The sequence below is a fragment of the Protopterus annectens genome, chromosome 6.part1, assembly GCF_019279795.1.
Source record: "Protopterus annectens isolate FY-2018-M chromosome 6.part1, PAN1.0, whole genome shotgun sequence".
NCBI classification, from domain to species: domain Eukaryota; kingdom Metazoa; phylum Chordata; order Ceratodontiformes; family Protopteridae; genus Protopterus; species Protopterus annectens.
This window is the reverse complement of record NC_056738.1, coordinates 505,820,459-505,838,294: the sequence shown is the minus strand read 5'-3', so window position 1 is coordinate 505,838,294 and position 17,836 is coordinate 505,820,459. Positions and strand designations below refer to the sequence as shown.

Below are 17,836 nucleotides of genomic sequence, written 5' to 3'. Positions count from 1 at the left end.
CCCCCATTTCCTACACATAAGGATTTTCATATCTGTCATTTCTTAGTATAAAACACAAAGTCACCAAACTGATATGAAAACACACAAGGCTGAAGTCCAAGCACCTCTGGAACAATGTTCAAATGTTGAAATAAAAGGAATCCCAAGTTGAAAAATATAAAAATAGCAAGTATTTAATAATTCCAGTAACAGAAACAATTAGTGCTTTAGTTTGAACAAGTTTCAAACTTCAGCAGACAAACTATTCTACATGCATTCACCTTAAATACAGTAACATTTACTTCTATTGGTTAAAAACAGTGTCAAGTCATCATGATGTACAGTTGAACATAAAACTGTTGCCTCATATAAATCAAAAACTGTCAACACTACATTAAAAACAATTTAATACAACTGACACATATAGTGAAGTGTCTCTAAACGAATTAAATGGGGCATACAGAAAGATTCATGCACAGTTAACTGATATATTCTTAGAGAGAAAAATTGATATCGACCTGTATAACTATCTGAAAATCATTACCCCAAGAATACCAGTATTGTTTGGGAATCCAAAAATACATAGGTGTATTCAAAATCCCCCTACGAGACCTGTAGTTGATGGAAGAGGTTCCATTACTGCTTCATGTGCTCAGTTCTTGGACCATGAGTTAAAGAAAATAATAGTGAAAGAAACTCGTATATGTAAAGACTCATGGAGGTTTTTAGAACAGATAAACATAACATCTTTTCACGTTAATGACATTTTCATCACCACAGATGTAACTGACCTTTACACAGTTATCCCACAAAAAACTGGGATAGAATGGGTAAACAAAATCCTTGTAAAATACAAGGTGCCACACAGCACATTAACCCTCATTCTAGAATTGTTAGAGCTTGTTGTAACTGATAATTATGTCTCTTTTAACCATAAGTATTTTTTGCGAGAGAAAGGAATAGCCATGGGCTCACCGTGAGGTGGAGCCTATGCAAACCTAGTTATGGCATACTGGGAAAGACAGTTTGTCTTCTAGTCAAGGTTTAATAACATTGAACTATACCAAAGGTTTCAAGATGACATTTGTATTATTTGGAAAGGAAAACAGGCTGAGTTCATAGGTTCATACTAGGCTATCTGCCCTAGGGCATTTATAAGCCGAGCCAGTGTGTGTTTGGCTTTCGCCACCCATTTTAAATTAATTTTGCTATGCCCTTTTTTGAGGTTAGTATACTGTGCCTCTGTCTAACAGTGACACAGAAGTGATACCCAGGGTAAACCTACGATCTCCCATCCACTCAAGATTCCTCTTGAAGAGAGTCAATAAGGGACTCTGCCTAACCTGGACTGGGATTTTATTCCAGAGTGAAGGGAGCCTCTGGGTTATGAATCTGTCCCTCCAGCATGTCCTATTTATTTCAGTGCTGAGGTTCAAGTCTCTCGAGTGCGTAGCTCGATGGGATTTGGATTTTCTGAGGTGCAGCATGTCCATTAATTCCGGGTTGGACATGGCTTTATATGTCAGGCACAGACCGCCTCTGAGCAGGCGGTATGCCACTGAGCAGAGTTTCTTTAACCGGGCAGCATATGGCATCTGTTTGAGCCCTTTGATCCTCTTGGTGAGGTACTTTTGGGGTCTTTCCAGTTGCTACAGGTGTCTGGTAAGGTACATCCCAAAAGGGGCAATGTACTCAATTATGGGCCTGATGAGGGATGAGTAAAGAGGCACGATGACCGCCCCTGATCTAGATGTGAATCCCTTCATGATTAGGTGGGCTATATAAAATGTTTTTCTAACCACTTTGGCCACGTGGTTGTCACATGAGAGATTGCTATCAACTTGGGTCCCCAAGTCCCTAATTACTTCTTCTGTACTTAATGGATTACCACCTATGTAGTAATTTGTGGACACTTTGTTTTTGCCAAAGGGGATGACTATACACTTTTTGGCATTTAGCTTGAGGCCATGGCTCTGGCACCAGTTGTCTGTTTCTATGAGGCCCTTTTGGAGGATGCTCGTGTCGGCTGGAGAGTCGATTATGGCGCCCAGTTTGTAGTCATCTGCGAACTTGGTCAGCCACAGTCCTTCCGTGTTGGCCTGTACCTCTGAGAAATATATACCGAACAAGAGTGGTCCCAGGACTGAGCCTTGTGGGATGCCACTTGTAACTGGTTTGGAGTCTGACATGGCTCCAGCAATTCTAACCATGTGGGTTCTGTCCTTGAGCCAGTTTGCAACCCATCTAGTGATACAGGGGTTTATATTTAAGCTGGTGAGCTTATCTATAATGCCCGAGTGGGGTATTGTATCGAAGGCTTTTGCGAGGTCCAGGTAGGCTGTGTGGACCACCTTCCCCTCATCAATGGCCTTGGTAACTGTTTCAAAGAAATCAACCAGGTTTAAGAGGCAGGATCTGCCTTAACACCGCCGAACTGGGTAGGGTCCAGTGTCTGCAGGTACCCAATATATTTATTTATGAGGTCCATGATGATCCTTTCCATAGCTTTGCAGACTAAGCTAGTCAGGCTTATGGGGCAATAGTTTCCAGGATCCGTTGAGGCACTACCTTTGTGGAGAGGGACCACTGTTGCTGTACGCCACTCTTTGGGTACATATATCCTGTAGTAAGGTTGAGATTGAACATTAGTTTTATGTTTGGGTTTAGCTCTTCTTGGAGTTCATGTAGGACGCAGCCCGGGACACTGTCTGGTCCCATTGATGCTGTGTTTTTTGCTTTGGAGAGGGCAGCTCTTACCTGGGCATTTGAGATGTCAGGGGGGCAGCACTCTGCTGGGATAGATATTTGCCCTTTGGTGGGGGTTGCGCTGAACCTGTCAGCTAGGATGTTGGCCATGTCTGTGGGTTTGGTGTATTTCTTGTCATTTTGGACTAATTCTGAGCATATCTGGGAATTCCCACCCAGGTTCCTAACATAACAAAAGAAAGCCTTGTGATTATCCTTAGTGTCCTGTGCAATTTTTCTCTCGAAGCTGGCCTTAGACGATTTTATGAGTGCCCATAGTTTTTTGCTAATACTGATCAGAGATGCCTTCCCTTTTTGGGATTTTGCTCTATCATGTAGTAGCTTCCTCCTTCTATTGTATAGTTTGTTTATGGCTGGGGTCCACCAGACAGGACGTCTGCCTTTGGAGGATTGGGTCTTGGTTTTATTTGGAATTGCATGATCCATGCATTCCTGAAGGTGTTCATAGAATGCGTTTATAAAGGATTCTGCGGTCTGGGCCGTATTTCACAGGCCCGGGGGCTTTGAAGGATTCCACCTCGGTTTTGAGGAGTGTGAAATTTGCTTTAGAGAAGTTTTTCACTGTGGTTTTCAGGGCAAGGGGTGGAGTCGGGATGTGAATATCCTTATGTGAATTTTTGTCATATATTAATGAAACTAGTAGTTTCTTAAAGTTTACAAGGCAATATGACTCAGGCAGCATAGATTATTTTAGATGTGAATTTGATGAAAGATGATGAAGGGGGCAGATGTGTCCAAAATTCATAGAAAAGCCACATACGCTAACACTTTTCTGCATTATACAAGCTCACACCCATTTCATCAAAAAAAGTCTGTTATGAAAGGACAGTTGGTCAGGGCTGCTTGCATGGTTACAATACATAAAGAGTTTTTGAAAGAATGTCAGTTTCTACATGGTATGTTCCTGAAAAGAGGTTACCTGGTAAAATTAGTGGAAGAACTAAGTATGGAAGTCATTACCAAGAGACTAAAGTTATTTTCAACCTATTTTAGGCACCATTCCACTTACATCAGCCAATGGCGAGTATCAGGGAACTTTATGTAGTACCAATGGTAAAACTATGCAATGACACGACACAACCACCTCCAGACTTTCAAAAAGCCTTAACTATAACTTTTAGCCAGGACGCTAAGTTTTTAACTTCTATTTTTGAAAAAAGATGGGCAATTTTGTTAGATAACAATAACATCAGGAAGCACTTGGGTGTTAAACCAGCTATTGTATACAGAAGAGGTAATAATTTTAAGAATTTATTCAACAACAGACAAGTTCGCTTTCATGTAAATAAACAAGGAACTTTTAGATGCAGAGCTTGCTCATGGTGTCATATGGTAAAAGTAACTGATAATATAACTATCAAACATTAGACATCAGATAAAAGAGAAATATTCTTGTAATTCCAGAGCAGTGGTTTATTTGGGCATGTGCGATTCATGCTCTGCTTTCTACATAGGAAAGACTGAGCGTAAGCGAAGTCAAAGAATCTATGAGAATGACTATGCTATTAGGAAAAACAATCTGAATAATGCATTGGCCAAACATATTTCTGACAATGTGAACCATAAATTTTCCTTTGTAGTAATTGATCAAGTCACTACTGATCAAAAGAAGCCTTGGGGTTTACATTTAGAAATAAATGAGCTAAAATGGCAAATCCGCTTTCAAGCAGACAGTTGGGCCTGACATCAATGATTGCACTTCTATCTCGGCCATATTGAAACTAAAAGCACTTGAAAGAAAAAAGGTTTTAAAAGAACAAAAATAAGGTTGTTTGACAACTGGCAACAACATACCGTTTTAGACATTAATTTATACATTCTTACACATTTAAATATACATACATATATACTCTTTTTGAATATTAGTCGTATTAAATTGTTTTAAGGTAGTGTTGGCAGTTTTTGGTTTATATGAGGCAACAGTTTTATGTTCAGCTGTACATCATGATGACTGACACTGTTTTTTAACCAATAGAATTAAATGTTAGGATATTTAAGGTGAATGCATGTAGAACTGTTTGTCTGATAAAGTTTGAAACTTGTTCAAACTAAAGCGCTAATCGTTTCTTTGTTACTGGCATCATTAAATACTTGGTGTTTTTATATTTTTCAACTTGTGATTCCTTTTATTTCAACATTTGAACACTGTTCCAGAGGTGCTTGGACTTCAGCCTTGTGTATTTTCATATTTCTTAGTATAAAATGAGTGAAATTATAGGTTAAAAACAACAAATTCACTTATTGCGATTAATGATTACAAGTTCCCTTTCCATATTCATAAATTGTAATTTTATGGAATATACTGAAAGTTTTTAGATTTAAATGGCAACATTCTATTTTGTATAATCAGAAAAGGTTAAACTGAGTGATTATTGTGAATTTAATACTACTTGTTCAGAATTCGATTGTTACATTCTGTGACATTCTTAGTTCAGGCTTCTATTGTTTCCCTTGAACAACACTGTCAGTTTGAGGTCATGTATAAAACATTAGTTACCTTGGTAACAGCTTAAGTATTATGTATGGTCAAGATGGGTTACAAAACCACAATTCAAGTTAAAGCAATTATATAACAAAGAGGTGAATACACTCCAAAAACGCACTGCAAAGCTTTGTAGACTGAAATGAAACACTTGATGCGTTAAAATCCAAACTTGTATATTTATTTTAAGCACTAAACACAGGCTTTTCGTCGGTCACACAACCAACTTCTTCAGAAACGGATACAGCGTCACTAAATCAGAACCTCTACTTATAATGAACCAAAGTAATCACATGCTCAAGGTCTGTGAGACCGCATTAAAACCCCCTGGAACATTACTGAATGAATAAAAAACCAGTCCACTCTCTCTACTGAAAAAGTAGAGGGCTACAACATAAATAGTCGTCAAATTGCCTGGTGCTGCTCCTGTAAAACTGTTAATCCCCCGGTGTTTTTAATTTAAAAACTTTTAATAAAAAATATACTTACAGTATATACCATACTTGTAATATAAAAACATGCTTATGAAATAAAAACATAAGCCGCTGTTGGCTTAAAGTACAAGCAGCCCTTGCACTGTAACTAGAATCTAGCGCAAACATATATCGGCTTTTGCCTTATGTTGCTCTTAAACAAGCTATTAACTCTATGATAAAAACTAAACCACTGTCAGCCAACCATACAGATGTCAGTTCTGTGAAAACTATCAACCAAACACAGTACGTTGAAGAACCTTATAACTGAACAGAAAAAAAACATAAAAATGTGTAAATCTATTAACTACTAATTGAAAAATACATCAGAAATTTATTTGGTATGATTCAATGACTATAGAGAATTCAGTATGGAATAAAGTGGAACTAAATGTAACCAAGTCTGAAAAAACATACTCCTAGTCACTATTACACTGTTATTCATAATTCTGGATACTCAAAACCTACCTCCTTTAGCCGTCATAACTCCCTGCATTGAAAAAAGATTGCAAGGGAGAAAACATTATTATTATTATTATTTTGAGCTTATAAGTGAATTGACAACATTATGGACTACTATATGACAAACAAAAATATATAAGATGTGTGTGTTTAAACACTGATGCAACTATAAAGTATTGTCATCTATTTAACCTTTTGAGTTTTAATAGGCATGTTATAGATGACATACCATTTATACAAGGAGAATGCACATTTACTTATATGAGAAAATCATCATGCTTCCCCTTGATGTTCTCTTTAGTGTATGTCATTTATGACAAGTTAAAACAGTAATGGTATTATACACAAGCCCATGTTATTAAACTGAGTGTCTATTGTCAATTTACTACCATTTGTTCAGAATATGATTGTTACATTCTGTGACAATTCAAGTTCAGGCTTCAATTGTTTCTCTTGAACAACTTTGTCATTTTGATATCATGTATAATCATTAAGTTACCTTGGTAACCGCTGAAGTATTATATATGGCCAAGATGGGTTACAAAAACTACAATTCAAGTTAAAGCAATTACATGACTTATGCATATTTATTTATATAAGAAAATCATCATGCTTCCCCTTGATGTTCAATATAGTGTATGTCATTTATGACAAGTTAAGACAGTAGGGTTATTATACACAAGCCCATGTTATTAAATCCTGTCTTTAATATCTAAATTCAGCAGGCTGCTTCATCTTATATGATGATTATATATTTTATGTCTAGATTTTCTAAAGTCATACATTACGTAACTATTGTGTTTTTTTTTTTTTTGGCTGTTGCTTAGTTATTTGAGAAGCTGTAAGCTGTAATCCTTATTCTTATTATTAGCTCCTTCCAACCATGTTTATACAGTCCATAGATTTTAAATTATGAGACCCTTCTAGTTTATTTGTTCTAAGTATATTTCCATCCTTACATACACACACATCAGTACTTCAAGCATGGGCAACAATGCCCATCCAGTTTTGCCAAAATACCATTCACTAGTTCATGTGGTGTGTTTGCAGGCTGTTCTTAAAATATGCAAACCAATATTTGTCCTGTTCCATGCAGTGGCCACTCTGCCAGTGAACCACTCAACACACCTTCCATTCCCACAGATATTTGCTCTTCCCGGCAACCCCAAACACCCCTAGAATCAGCTATCCCCATATGCCCAAAACGACCGAGCAAGCTCACCTCCCAGACCACTGCAAAGGGTACTGCACAAGATCAAGTGCTCCTAGTCTTTCACAATAACTCAGACTTCCACTCTTACCCAAGTCCTTAATGTGTTTGGACCAAAATACATTTTAAATAAAAATTGCGCTTATTTATTAATTTTTTTTTAATCAAGAATCAACTTAATGAGCTAAAGGAAGTGCTGGGAGACCATCAATATGTGTACATGTGGTTTAAAACAGCCCCTTTATTATAAATATATATTTTTTTAAAACCAAAAACTTCATTGCCGAAAATCATCTCAGAGGCTCCTCAGAACCATTAAGCATTATTGCCACTCTGTCTCCCTTACCACAGCAACCTAGGAGCGTCTGTTTCTGTTGGTGTGTTTGTGTACTGCATACCAGAGGCATGAGATGCACCTGAAGCAAAGCTTCACTTCACTGCAATTTCATGCTTAAATGCCCTCCCTTTCAGCGAGGCAGCAACTAGGAAAAGAACAGAGAGCAAACATAAAAAAAAAAAACTCCCAACAAGTCGCCACAAAAAGAGATCACACATTCTTCCAGCCTTCCCACTTCTCACTCAGCAGATGTACAAACAAACTATTCTCTGCCAAAATATCCCAAATCACAGTTTTATCCACCTGGATCCAGGCTAAAACACCAAATGTCTCTTCCTAATACATAAGCATCAGTAAACCTCGATCACAAGCTGCAACCCACAGCTTCCCGGAGACGAAAATGGCAACATTCAACAGCTGCATCCACACACACCATGTCAGGCTAAATCAAACAGCTCTCAAAGCTATAATACTTGCTGTAATTGACATTAACTATGTTTAGACAGAACAATAATGACATTTGTACTAGCTGCCAGACACAGCTGCATCCATGCACACCATATCAGAATTGATCGAACAGCACTTGTGGCTGTGATACCTGCCTTAATTGATATTAACTATATTTAGACAGAATAATGATGACATTTGTACTAAGAGCTTGTTACTATTATTTAACCGGGATACACATCCTGTATAGTTATCCCCTTTGGGAAAAAACATGTACCCGTGAATTACCACATAGGTGTCAGTACAATAAACACAAAGTGTGATAACAGACTTAGGGACACAGGTAGACAGTGGTCTCACCTTCAATAACCACATCACCACAACAGTCAGGAAATCCTTCTATGTAGCACATCTCATCACCAAGGGCTTTTAACCCAGAAAAAAGGTCCTACTGTACTCATCCCTCATTAGACCCGTTATAGAATACAATGCCTGATTTGGTATGCACCTCTCAAGACATCTGCAACAACTCAAAAGGCTGCAGAAATACTGCACTAAATGAATCACAGGCCTAAAGCAGATGCCCTAAGTTGACAGTCTAAAAAAACTCCACCTATACTCTGTTGCACATCATTCATTCAGAGGCGATTTCCGATTAACATACAAGACCATATCAAACTCAGAGCTGTTGGACATGCTACACTTAAAGAAATCCCAATCCCTCAGAGAGACACGCTCCAGGGATCTAATCCTGGTCATCACAATGAACCAAACATGCTGGAGGCATAGTTTCCTGACCCAGAGACTCCCCATACATGTCAAGCAGAGGGCCTCTTTGGCCCTCTTCAAAAGGAACCTTGATGATTGGATGGGAGATAGGAAATTCACCCCGGGGATCACGTCAGTCGCCCTGCTAGACAAGGGTCCAGGGAAGTAAATGTTGTGGGAAGAAACAGCCAGTGAATTATTATGGCTAGGCTTGTATGGGCCCTAGGGCCAATAGCCTAGTACCAACCTATGAACATGACATTTCTAAATTATACTAACTGAAGAAGGCATTAATCTCCATCACAGCATTTTTTTTCCAAAACACTCTACTGTTACTGCTATTATATAGGATGTTAATTTGTTACAGTTGAGTCTGAACTCTGATGAATGGTACCTTGTTGAATTAATTACTTAAATTATTGTAAGTAAAATCAATGAAAAATTATAAGTATTGAGTTAAAGTAGGGAAATAGAAACTTCTATGTTTGCATTAAATGTTGCTTTTTTTGCTTATATACAATGTAAATAGTAACCCATCTTGAACTACCTTTGTGAAGAATTATTGGACTCTTTGAACATTCTGAATAAATCATTACTGTTTCTCAGTTGTTTAAGAAACACTTTTTTTAAAATAAAAACAGGTAACAAGTGAGTTATTTTTTTTGGGGACCGCTATCTTGGAATGAGTTTTTTTGTTTCTTCTTTCTGGCATCAGTCCAAGGATTTATTTATTTTATTATTTTAAGAGTAGGGGCCATCCATTCCATTTCTTCTGGGATAGACACTATGTTGTTGTTTTTGATGAATATAGTAGCTTCTTCTAAGCCATTAAAGGTTCTCATCTCATTGGCAAAAAGTATTTTTATCTTGACTGGAAAGGCCAGCTGTGTTTTAATGTTGTTTTGTTTCAACAGTTTTATTATTGGCCAGACTTGTTTTCCTTTGTTCTAGTATTCTGGAAGAATAACCATTGTCAAACCTTATCAGGCTTTGACTGTATTTTAAGGGTGATTTTTGCCAAGCAGATTTTAATAGTTCCTTGTCCAGAAATGAAAGAAATTTTATAATTATGGATCTAGGTGGAGTATTTGTTGAGTTAGAAGCAGGTTTCCTCAGTGCTCTATGCGCCCTTTCAATTCCAAATGAAAGTCCCTCTTTCAAGTCTAAAAATTCAGGAATCCAGTTTAAGAATGAAATAATGCCTTCACCTTTAGTATTTTCAGGCAGACCAAAGATCCTTATGTTGTTTATCCTTTCCCTGTTTTCTAAATCATCTATTTTGTTAAGTAGCCATGTATTCTATTTAAGCAGAAGTTATTTCTGGAATTTCTCTGAGTCTCCCTTCATTGTCATTTAGAGAAGTCTCTATATTTGTTATTTTTGTATGGTGTTGCTGTAATAGTTCCTTAAGAGTATCAGTCTCTTTTTGAGAATTTAATTTGAGGTTTTCCAAGTCATTTTTAAAGCCATCCATCTTCAAAAATAGTTCCTGTAAGGTAGATGTCATCAATTGCAGTTCTTTTTTTCAAAGCAGCATCTGGATGAGAATTCCTTGGGTTGTTCATATTCTGTGACTCAATACATCTCCAAGTTACTTGAGAGGAAAATGTTTGTATATCACTACCAAAATTGATATGTATGTAGTTTAGTGGTTTATCTATAGATTTCTGATGTTTTAAACTTGAAAATAATAAAAATTTCCTATATTATTATAATGGTTTATGGAACTCTCAAAATTCACTGCTCTCAGTTGACCATCTAAGCTCCACCCCTGGACTCTGCTTTTTGACAGATGTGTTTCACATCCACTGGAATTCAATACTAAGACTTCAGGCCACAGAGATTTGCAAAAAGTGTCTTTGAAACAGCTACATGCTTCTTTCAAGGATTACTATGTAGTTACTAATACCTTTCAGGCCAAAAGATTTCCAATCTGGTATAAATTATCACCTACCACACCCTTAAACATAACAATACGGCCTACTGATAGATCATCCATCTCACATCTGTGCAACTTGACACTGGCTAAAAAATTCTTGGTCATTTATAAGAAAAAGCACAGTTGTGTAAAATCTTACCATAACAATAGATGTTCTTCTCTTCAGTGTTGCAGTATTCTTTACTAAAGGGATTCTCTGCTATGGGTAGCCCAACATCCAGTCGGCATACCAAAGCCTTAGAACTTTATAGACATTATATGTTACATGTATGCTGCCTGCTCAAGCCATAGGGCATAACGTTGACATACATACATACCTCAAAACTGCATAGCACAGGAGGAACAACAGTCCAAGGAAGGAGGAGGATTATGTGCATCCAGGAGGAAGCATACAGAGAAGGGGGAGGAGGTAGGGCATAAATACTGTAACAGGGAAGAGAAGGACATCTACTGTCATGGTAAGATTTTACACAACTGTACTATGTCGTTAAATATCACTGTTGAAGTATCCTGTACTTAAGGTACAGTACAAAAGCTCAAGAGGAAACTTGGGAGAAGGAAGGCCTAGAAGAGCCATGAAAAAGCTCTTGTTTTGGAAACAACACCCAAGTTGTAATGCTTAGTAAAAGTACAGACAGAGGTCCAAGTAACAGCCTCAAGGATTGAACTGGTATCCAATCCTTTGAAGAAAAAAAAAAAAAGCACCAGAGGAATCCATGGCCCTGGTTGAATGAGCCTTTACAGATATAGAAAAGCTCTTCACATGAAAGGAGTAACAAAAAGAAATGGCCGTAGAGATCCATGAAGAAATGGTTTGCTTCGTAAAAACAAACATAGGGATCTGGAATGAAAGCAAACAAAAAGTTGCTCAGATATGTAAATTACCTTAGCTTTATCTAAGTAATATCTGAGCTGCCTATGCACTTCCAAGTTGTGAAGAACATTCACATTAGTAGACTGTTGTGAAGGAAAGGGCAAATTAATAGACTGATTAAGAGGCAATTTGTTAACCACCTTGGGCATAAAAGAAATATTAGCACAGATAGACACCCTGTCCCTATGAAAAATTAAAAAAGGAGGAACAGCCATAACAACCTGGAGTTCAGACACTCTCTTAGCTGATAGTTGAGGTAAGGGCCAGAAGACGAACAGTCTTCCAAATACAATGCTGCAAGGAAGCTGAACCTAAAGGCTCAAAAGAGGCCAGAGTCCATTTTTAAAGTACAAAAATAAGGTCCCAGGAAGTTGGAATAGGCTTCTTGGGAGGTCAGATATGAAGGACAACTGTAAGAAATTGCTTGATCTCAAACCTACAGTCCAAAGGAGCAGTAACTGGCAGATAAGCACAAATAGCTGAAAGATGACCTTTAATAGAAGAATATGCTAACCCAGCATGGAGCAATCCACAAAAATAACAGAAATCCAGAGGGATCTCCACAAAAAGTGGATACTGGTTACGAGCGAGGCACCAGACTGAAAATCTCTTCCATTTGGACATAAAGGATTTCCTGGTAGTGAGTTCCCTGGCCTCCTGCAGATCCCTAAGCACATCCTCCAAAAAAAGGTGACTAAAAGGGATCAAAACCCTATCAACCACAATGTCAGTTGAATAGTGGACAAATGAGGGTGGATGAGAGATCCCTTGTCTTGTGTGAGTAGGTGCACCCTGTGAGGTAACAATGTGTGGTGACTGCCTTTGGCTAGGTGCAGAAGAAGAGGGAACCAATGCTATCTGAGCCACAAGGGTGTCACCAACAAGATTCTTGCTGTATCTTCCATCCACCTGTGAGTCTGTATTGCGGACCTCTTCAAAGTCTGCCATGATGCTTTTCTCTGAATGAATGCATACAGCCTGAAGAGTCACTTTATATTGGACAGCTAGATCCCAAACTTGAAGAGCTAGCCTGGAAAGACGGTTGGACTGTGTCCCACTTTGCTTGTTGATGTACCACATTACTGTGGTATTGTCTGTAAAGATTTTGAGAAGCTGTGGAAGAAACAGGGAATGAAAGGTCTGAAGGGTGAAAAGGAGAATTCTCATCTCCTTGATAGTGATGTGGTCTGACCTCTGATGAGTGGGCCAGAGATCCTGGATCATGAGGGGAATGAAAGAGACTCCTCATCCTTTGACTGGGGCATCCAAAAGAAAATATCCTGAGAGGGAACTGGGGGTGAAAAAGAAGTCCTGGGTTGAGAGACAGCAGATGAATTAACCACTGAAGCTCAAGTTTGAGGCATGGAGGAAGAGGGACTAGAAGATCTAGAGGATGGCAGACGGAGCCAAACTGACTTCAGGAACCACGGCAGTTTTCTCATATGACTCCTGGCAAGAGGTAGCATAGGAATTGTGGAAGCCATGAATCTTAGTGCTGTTAGAAATTCCCTGGATGTAACTTAAACCCAAAGAAGAAAGGATTGAAAACAGTTGATATGAGACAGAGCCTTGGGAGGAGGTAGGGAAACTGGCATAGGGTTGGCATGGAGCCTACAACCGGGAAACACATGATCCTAAGAAGGAATCAGGCCTGATTTCTGGAAGTTTATTTTAAACCTCAGGCTTTGTAACAGACAAACTGTATATTGGAGATGAAGCAAGGTCTCAGGGGAGGAAGCCTGAATGAGTAGGTTGTGCAGACAAGGGAAGATATGAACCCCTCTCATTCTGCAAAAAGCAAACACAGGAACCAGGCATTTGGTGAAAACCCTTGGAGCAGTAGAAAGGCCAAAGGGCAAAGCAGAGAACTGAATATGCAAGGAAGAAACACAAATGTAAAAACTACTTGAAAACAGGATGAATTGCGATGTGAGATAAGCATCTTTGAGATCCAGGGAGACCAGGAAAGCCTGAGGAAGAATAGGAAGAAACAGGGTCTGAAGGAATAACATCCAAAAGGATGGGATCTTCAGAAAGGTGTTGAGCTGAAACAGGTTCAAAATGGGTCTCAAGGTGCCTTCCTTCCTGGGAACCAGAAACATTCTGGAATAAAACCCTTTCTCCTCCTGGGAAGGGGGCACACACACTGAATGGTGCCTTGTGCCAGAAGGTCCTGAAGTAGTTCTGGGAAGAAAGGAAGCAGTTCCGGAGGAGATTGAGGGATGCCCAGAAAAGGAGGAAGGGATTTCCATACCATGAAGCACCGCTGACAGATGATGGCTAGAACCAGAGTGTCTTGAGTGATCCCTAACTAATTGGGAAGGGACAGGGAACCTGGCGTAGGTAAAGGGGAATGAAACAGTCAGATAGAACCTGGCTTGTCTTCAAAGTGAGGTTTCCAAGAACTGAGAGTGAGTAGATTTAGCATGAGGAACAAACCTAGAATCCTTCTTACTTATGGAAGGAAGGCAAGGCTGTTTGCAAACAAAAGCAGATTTAGATAGATAATTCCTCTGGAACTGGGGGGTAGGGAAAACAAAAATATGCTTCGATTCCTGCAAGGCCTTACCCTTATCCTGCATGACTTAAAATACACAGCAGCTGCAGAAACAAACAGGTTCTTATTATCAAGAGAAGCATCCAACAGTTTAGCCGCAATATCATCAGGCAAAAGCTGGAGGTAAAGCCACGGGTAACATCTCAAAACAGAACAAAAAGCAGCAGCTCTAGAGGAAGCACCAGCAGCATCATAACTACATTTAATAGAATGGGGGGGATACTTACGAAGTAGAGCCCAGTAAAGACAGGGTCAAGCCCTTCCTTTCAGAATGAGGAAGGTCTGAGATTGCCTGGTAAGCCTGCGAAAGAAGGGCTAAAACATACCTGGTGGTACGGGTCTGATAAATTAATAGCCTGAAAAGCCAAGGTAGCAGCAGTATATACCTTTTTGCCCAGCTACTCCATAGCTCTACTGTCCTTGTCTGATGGAAATAATTTGGTAGAAGGCAAAAGCTTAGAGGGTTTGCCAGAACAAACTATAGAAGTTTCAGCAGAAGGGCATTTGTAGAGAAACTTACACTCATCAGGCAACTTGTAAAATCTATCAAGTTTCTTATGGGCTGGAGGTTGAGAATCTGTGGCCACAGAAGCTGCTGAAATGGTATCTAAAAGACAGCCAAGATAGGAGGGACAGCAGAAAGCTTAGCAGACTCCATCTAGATGAGCTCATAGTACCTCTTCTGAGTGTAAGAAACCTGAGATGTCCCATTTAAAAATTCCATCATAAATTGAGAAATACTATCCCACAGGAAAAGTTCTTCAAAGGGAAGAGTCTGCAAGAGAATCTTCTCCTCAGAGCCATAATCCAAGGAAGATGGGATCTGAGAGAAATATCCAAACACACTTCCCCAGAATCAGATTATTCATCAGAGGAGTCCTGCTCTCTGGGCCTCTTGAGTGGGGTACAGAACCAAGGGGGAGCAAGTACAGATACTCCTTGGGAAGGTTTTAAGCCCATCACTGCATTAAATAACCCATGGGTAAAATCCTGCCACTCATGCTGGGGATATTTAGGAGGAGGGGAAATTTTTGTTATTGTTGTTTATTTTTATTTATTTATTTATTTTACATTTGTTGACCAGGATAGTTCGACTGGATCGATGTCCATTTTCAGCAGAGGCCCGGGGAGATAAGTTCCAACAAATACAATTACATTAAATGGACATAGCTACAGATATGATGGTTCAAACAGATACAAAGGTAAACATGAAAATACAGGTTTACAGGATAACAGTTACCCCTGCTTGTAGTCAAGAGGAATTAACAGCAGCTAGTTAATGGATAAATCATCATCATACAGAGCGTTTAGCCAGGCTTGTTAGGAGAGCAGAGTAATATCGTCTGGAAGTATGTTCCAGGCTCTACCTGCTGAGTTTGCGAGGAGGGCATTCCCAGCTGCATTGTTAATGTTAACTGTCTCAATTTGTAGTTTATTCGAGGATCGGAGTAGCCTTGGATTGCTATGGGAGAGGATAATATGTTTGAGGGCTGGTGTATTATCTGGGTTATAGAGGATTTTGTTAGCCAATATCAGCAGATTATATTGGATTAGACTGGGAAGTTCCAGCCATCCAAGCTATTTGAGGTTGATGCAGTGGTGGGTTCTAATTGGCAGGCCTGTGGCAAACCTGGCAGTGTGATTATAACAGGTTGAGAGTCTATTGAGTTCAGATTTGTTTAGGTTGTAGAGAAGGGGGGAGGCATATAAAAGTGTAGAAAGAAGGTGGGAGCAAGCAATGGCCATCTTAGCTGGTGGGGTAAGGAAGACCTTAATTCTATAGTGTGACCCAAGTTTTTTTATTGAAGTTTTTGATTGCAAGACTCATATGTAAGTCAGATTTGAAGTTATTGTCAATAATGATGCCCAGAAGTTTTGTATGGGGGTCAGGGGAGATAACTGTCCTATCTTTTGCATTTATGGTAAACGAGAAGGGAGCAGACTTTTGGGTTGGTGAGAATAAGAGCAATTTGTTTTTTGTTTTTTTTTGGGATCAAGTAGTAGCCGGGGCTTGGAGACCCAGTTTTCTATGGTATAGAAGGTAGACTGGGTGGCAGCCGTCAAGTCTGTGGAAGATGTAGCTGAGCATATCAGTGTGGAGTCATCAGCATACTGGATACAGCTGGTTTGGTATGATGGTCGGCAGGTCATTAATAAATATGGAAAACAGTAGGGGTCCTAATATGGAACCTTGATGTACTCCAAGGGTGTTTGGTAGTAGTTTAGAGAGCTTGTTCTGCCAGAGGACAGCCTGTTGTCTCCCATTAAGATAGGATGTGAGCCAACAAAGGGCTTTGGAATCTAGATAGAAAGTTTGCAGGGTACGAATCAAAAGTTGATGATCGACCATACTGAATGCCTTAGAAAGATCCAAGAAGAAGGCAGAGGATGTGAGATTAATGTTACGGTTATTGTTTATGGTATTGGTAAAGGTCATTAGGGCTGAGGTTGTGCTATGGTGTGGATGAAAACCATGCTGGGTATCAGCTAAGAGGTGATTTTGGATTAGGTGGTTCATAATTTGTGTATACATTTTTCCATGATTTTTACTAGAGGAGAGTGTATTGCTATGGGTCTGCAATTGGAATATTCAGTTGAGGGACCTCCATTATGTAGTGGGATTACGTAGGATGTTTTCCATATGGTGGGAATGTTCGTTTCTGATATGGTGCGGTTGATTGAGATTGGATAGGCAATGGCCTCTGCTGCTATTTGCAGGTACTCAGCGGGGAGTTGGTCAGCAGAGAGCATGGTGGGTTTTAATTTTCTGATCAATTTACGGATAAGTGATGTAGACACTGGTTTGAAGATAAATGAGAGTTGATTTTTAGTGGTGGTAATATCAGGGCCAGGGGAGCTGGGAGGTAACTGGATGGCTAAGGCTTGAATAGTTTTGGTAAAGAAATGGTTAAAACTATCTGCAACCTCCTATGGGGTTTTGTCAGTGGTGGCAGTGGGGGTAGGTATAGATGTTTTTCCAGGATGAAGTAGATTGTTCAGCCCAGCCCAGAACTTCTGAGGTTTGCTCTGGTTAGCTGCCTGTAATTTACAGTAGTATTGTTTTTTTGTCCTGTAAGATTAATCTTTAGTTTTGTTCCAAGCATGCTGGTATTTAACATGGTCAAGGGAGTCTTTAGTGCTGCGCCATGTAGTCCAGAGTTTATTTCTACTGGTAATTTTTAGTCTAGACTGTTTACAGAGCCATGGTGCGTTTTTTCCTTTTGTTCGCTTTAAGCGGGCAGGTGCATGTAGAGCAAGGATTTCGAGAAATTTATTATTAAAATAGGTAACTGCCTCCTCTAAGGGGAGGTGCTTGAGCATAGACCAGTAACAGGAGCTCAGTTCTAATTGGAACTTGTCAGGATCAAGGTCTTTTTTGCTTCTTACCTTTCTGAGTAAGGGTTGTTGCGGACTAATGGCTTTATGCTTAACTATGTAAGTGAGGAGGTGGTCACTTAGCTCATCAGGGAGGGTACCAGCAGTGTATATTTGAGGGTTACTGTTAACGAGTATCCAGTCGAGAATACTTTCTTTTTGGTTGG

At 39.3% G+C, this 17,836-nt stretch overlaps 1 protein-coding gene across 1 annotated transcript in view; it reads right to left on the bottom strand.

The window, feature by feature from the left end:
- The window catches only part of PARD3B (par-3 family cell polarity regulator beta), a 5,075,916-nt gene that overhangs the window by 3,955,455 nt on the left and 1,102,625 nt on the right, over positions 1 to 17,836 (bottom strand). The gene's annotated exons all lie outside the window — the stretch shown is intronic.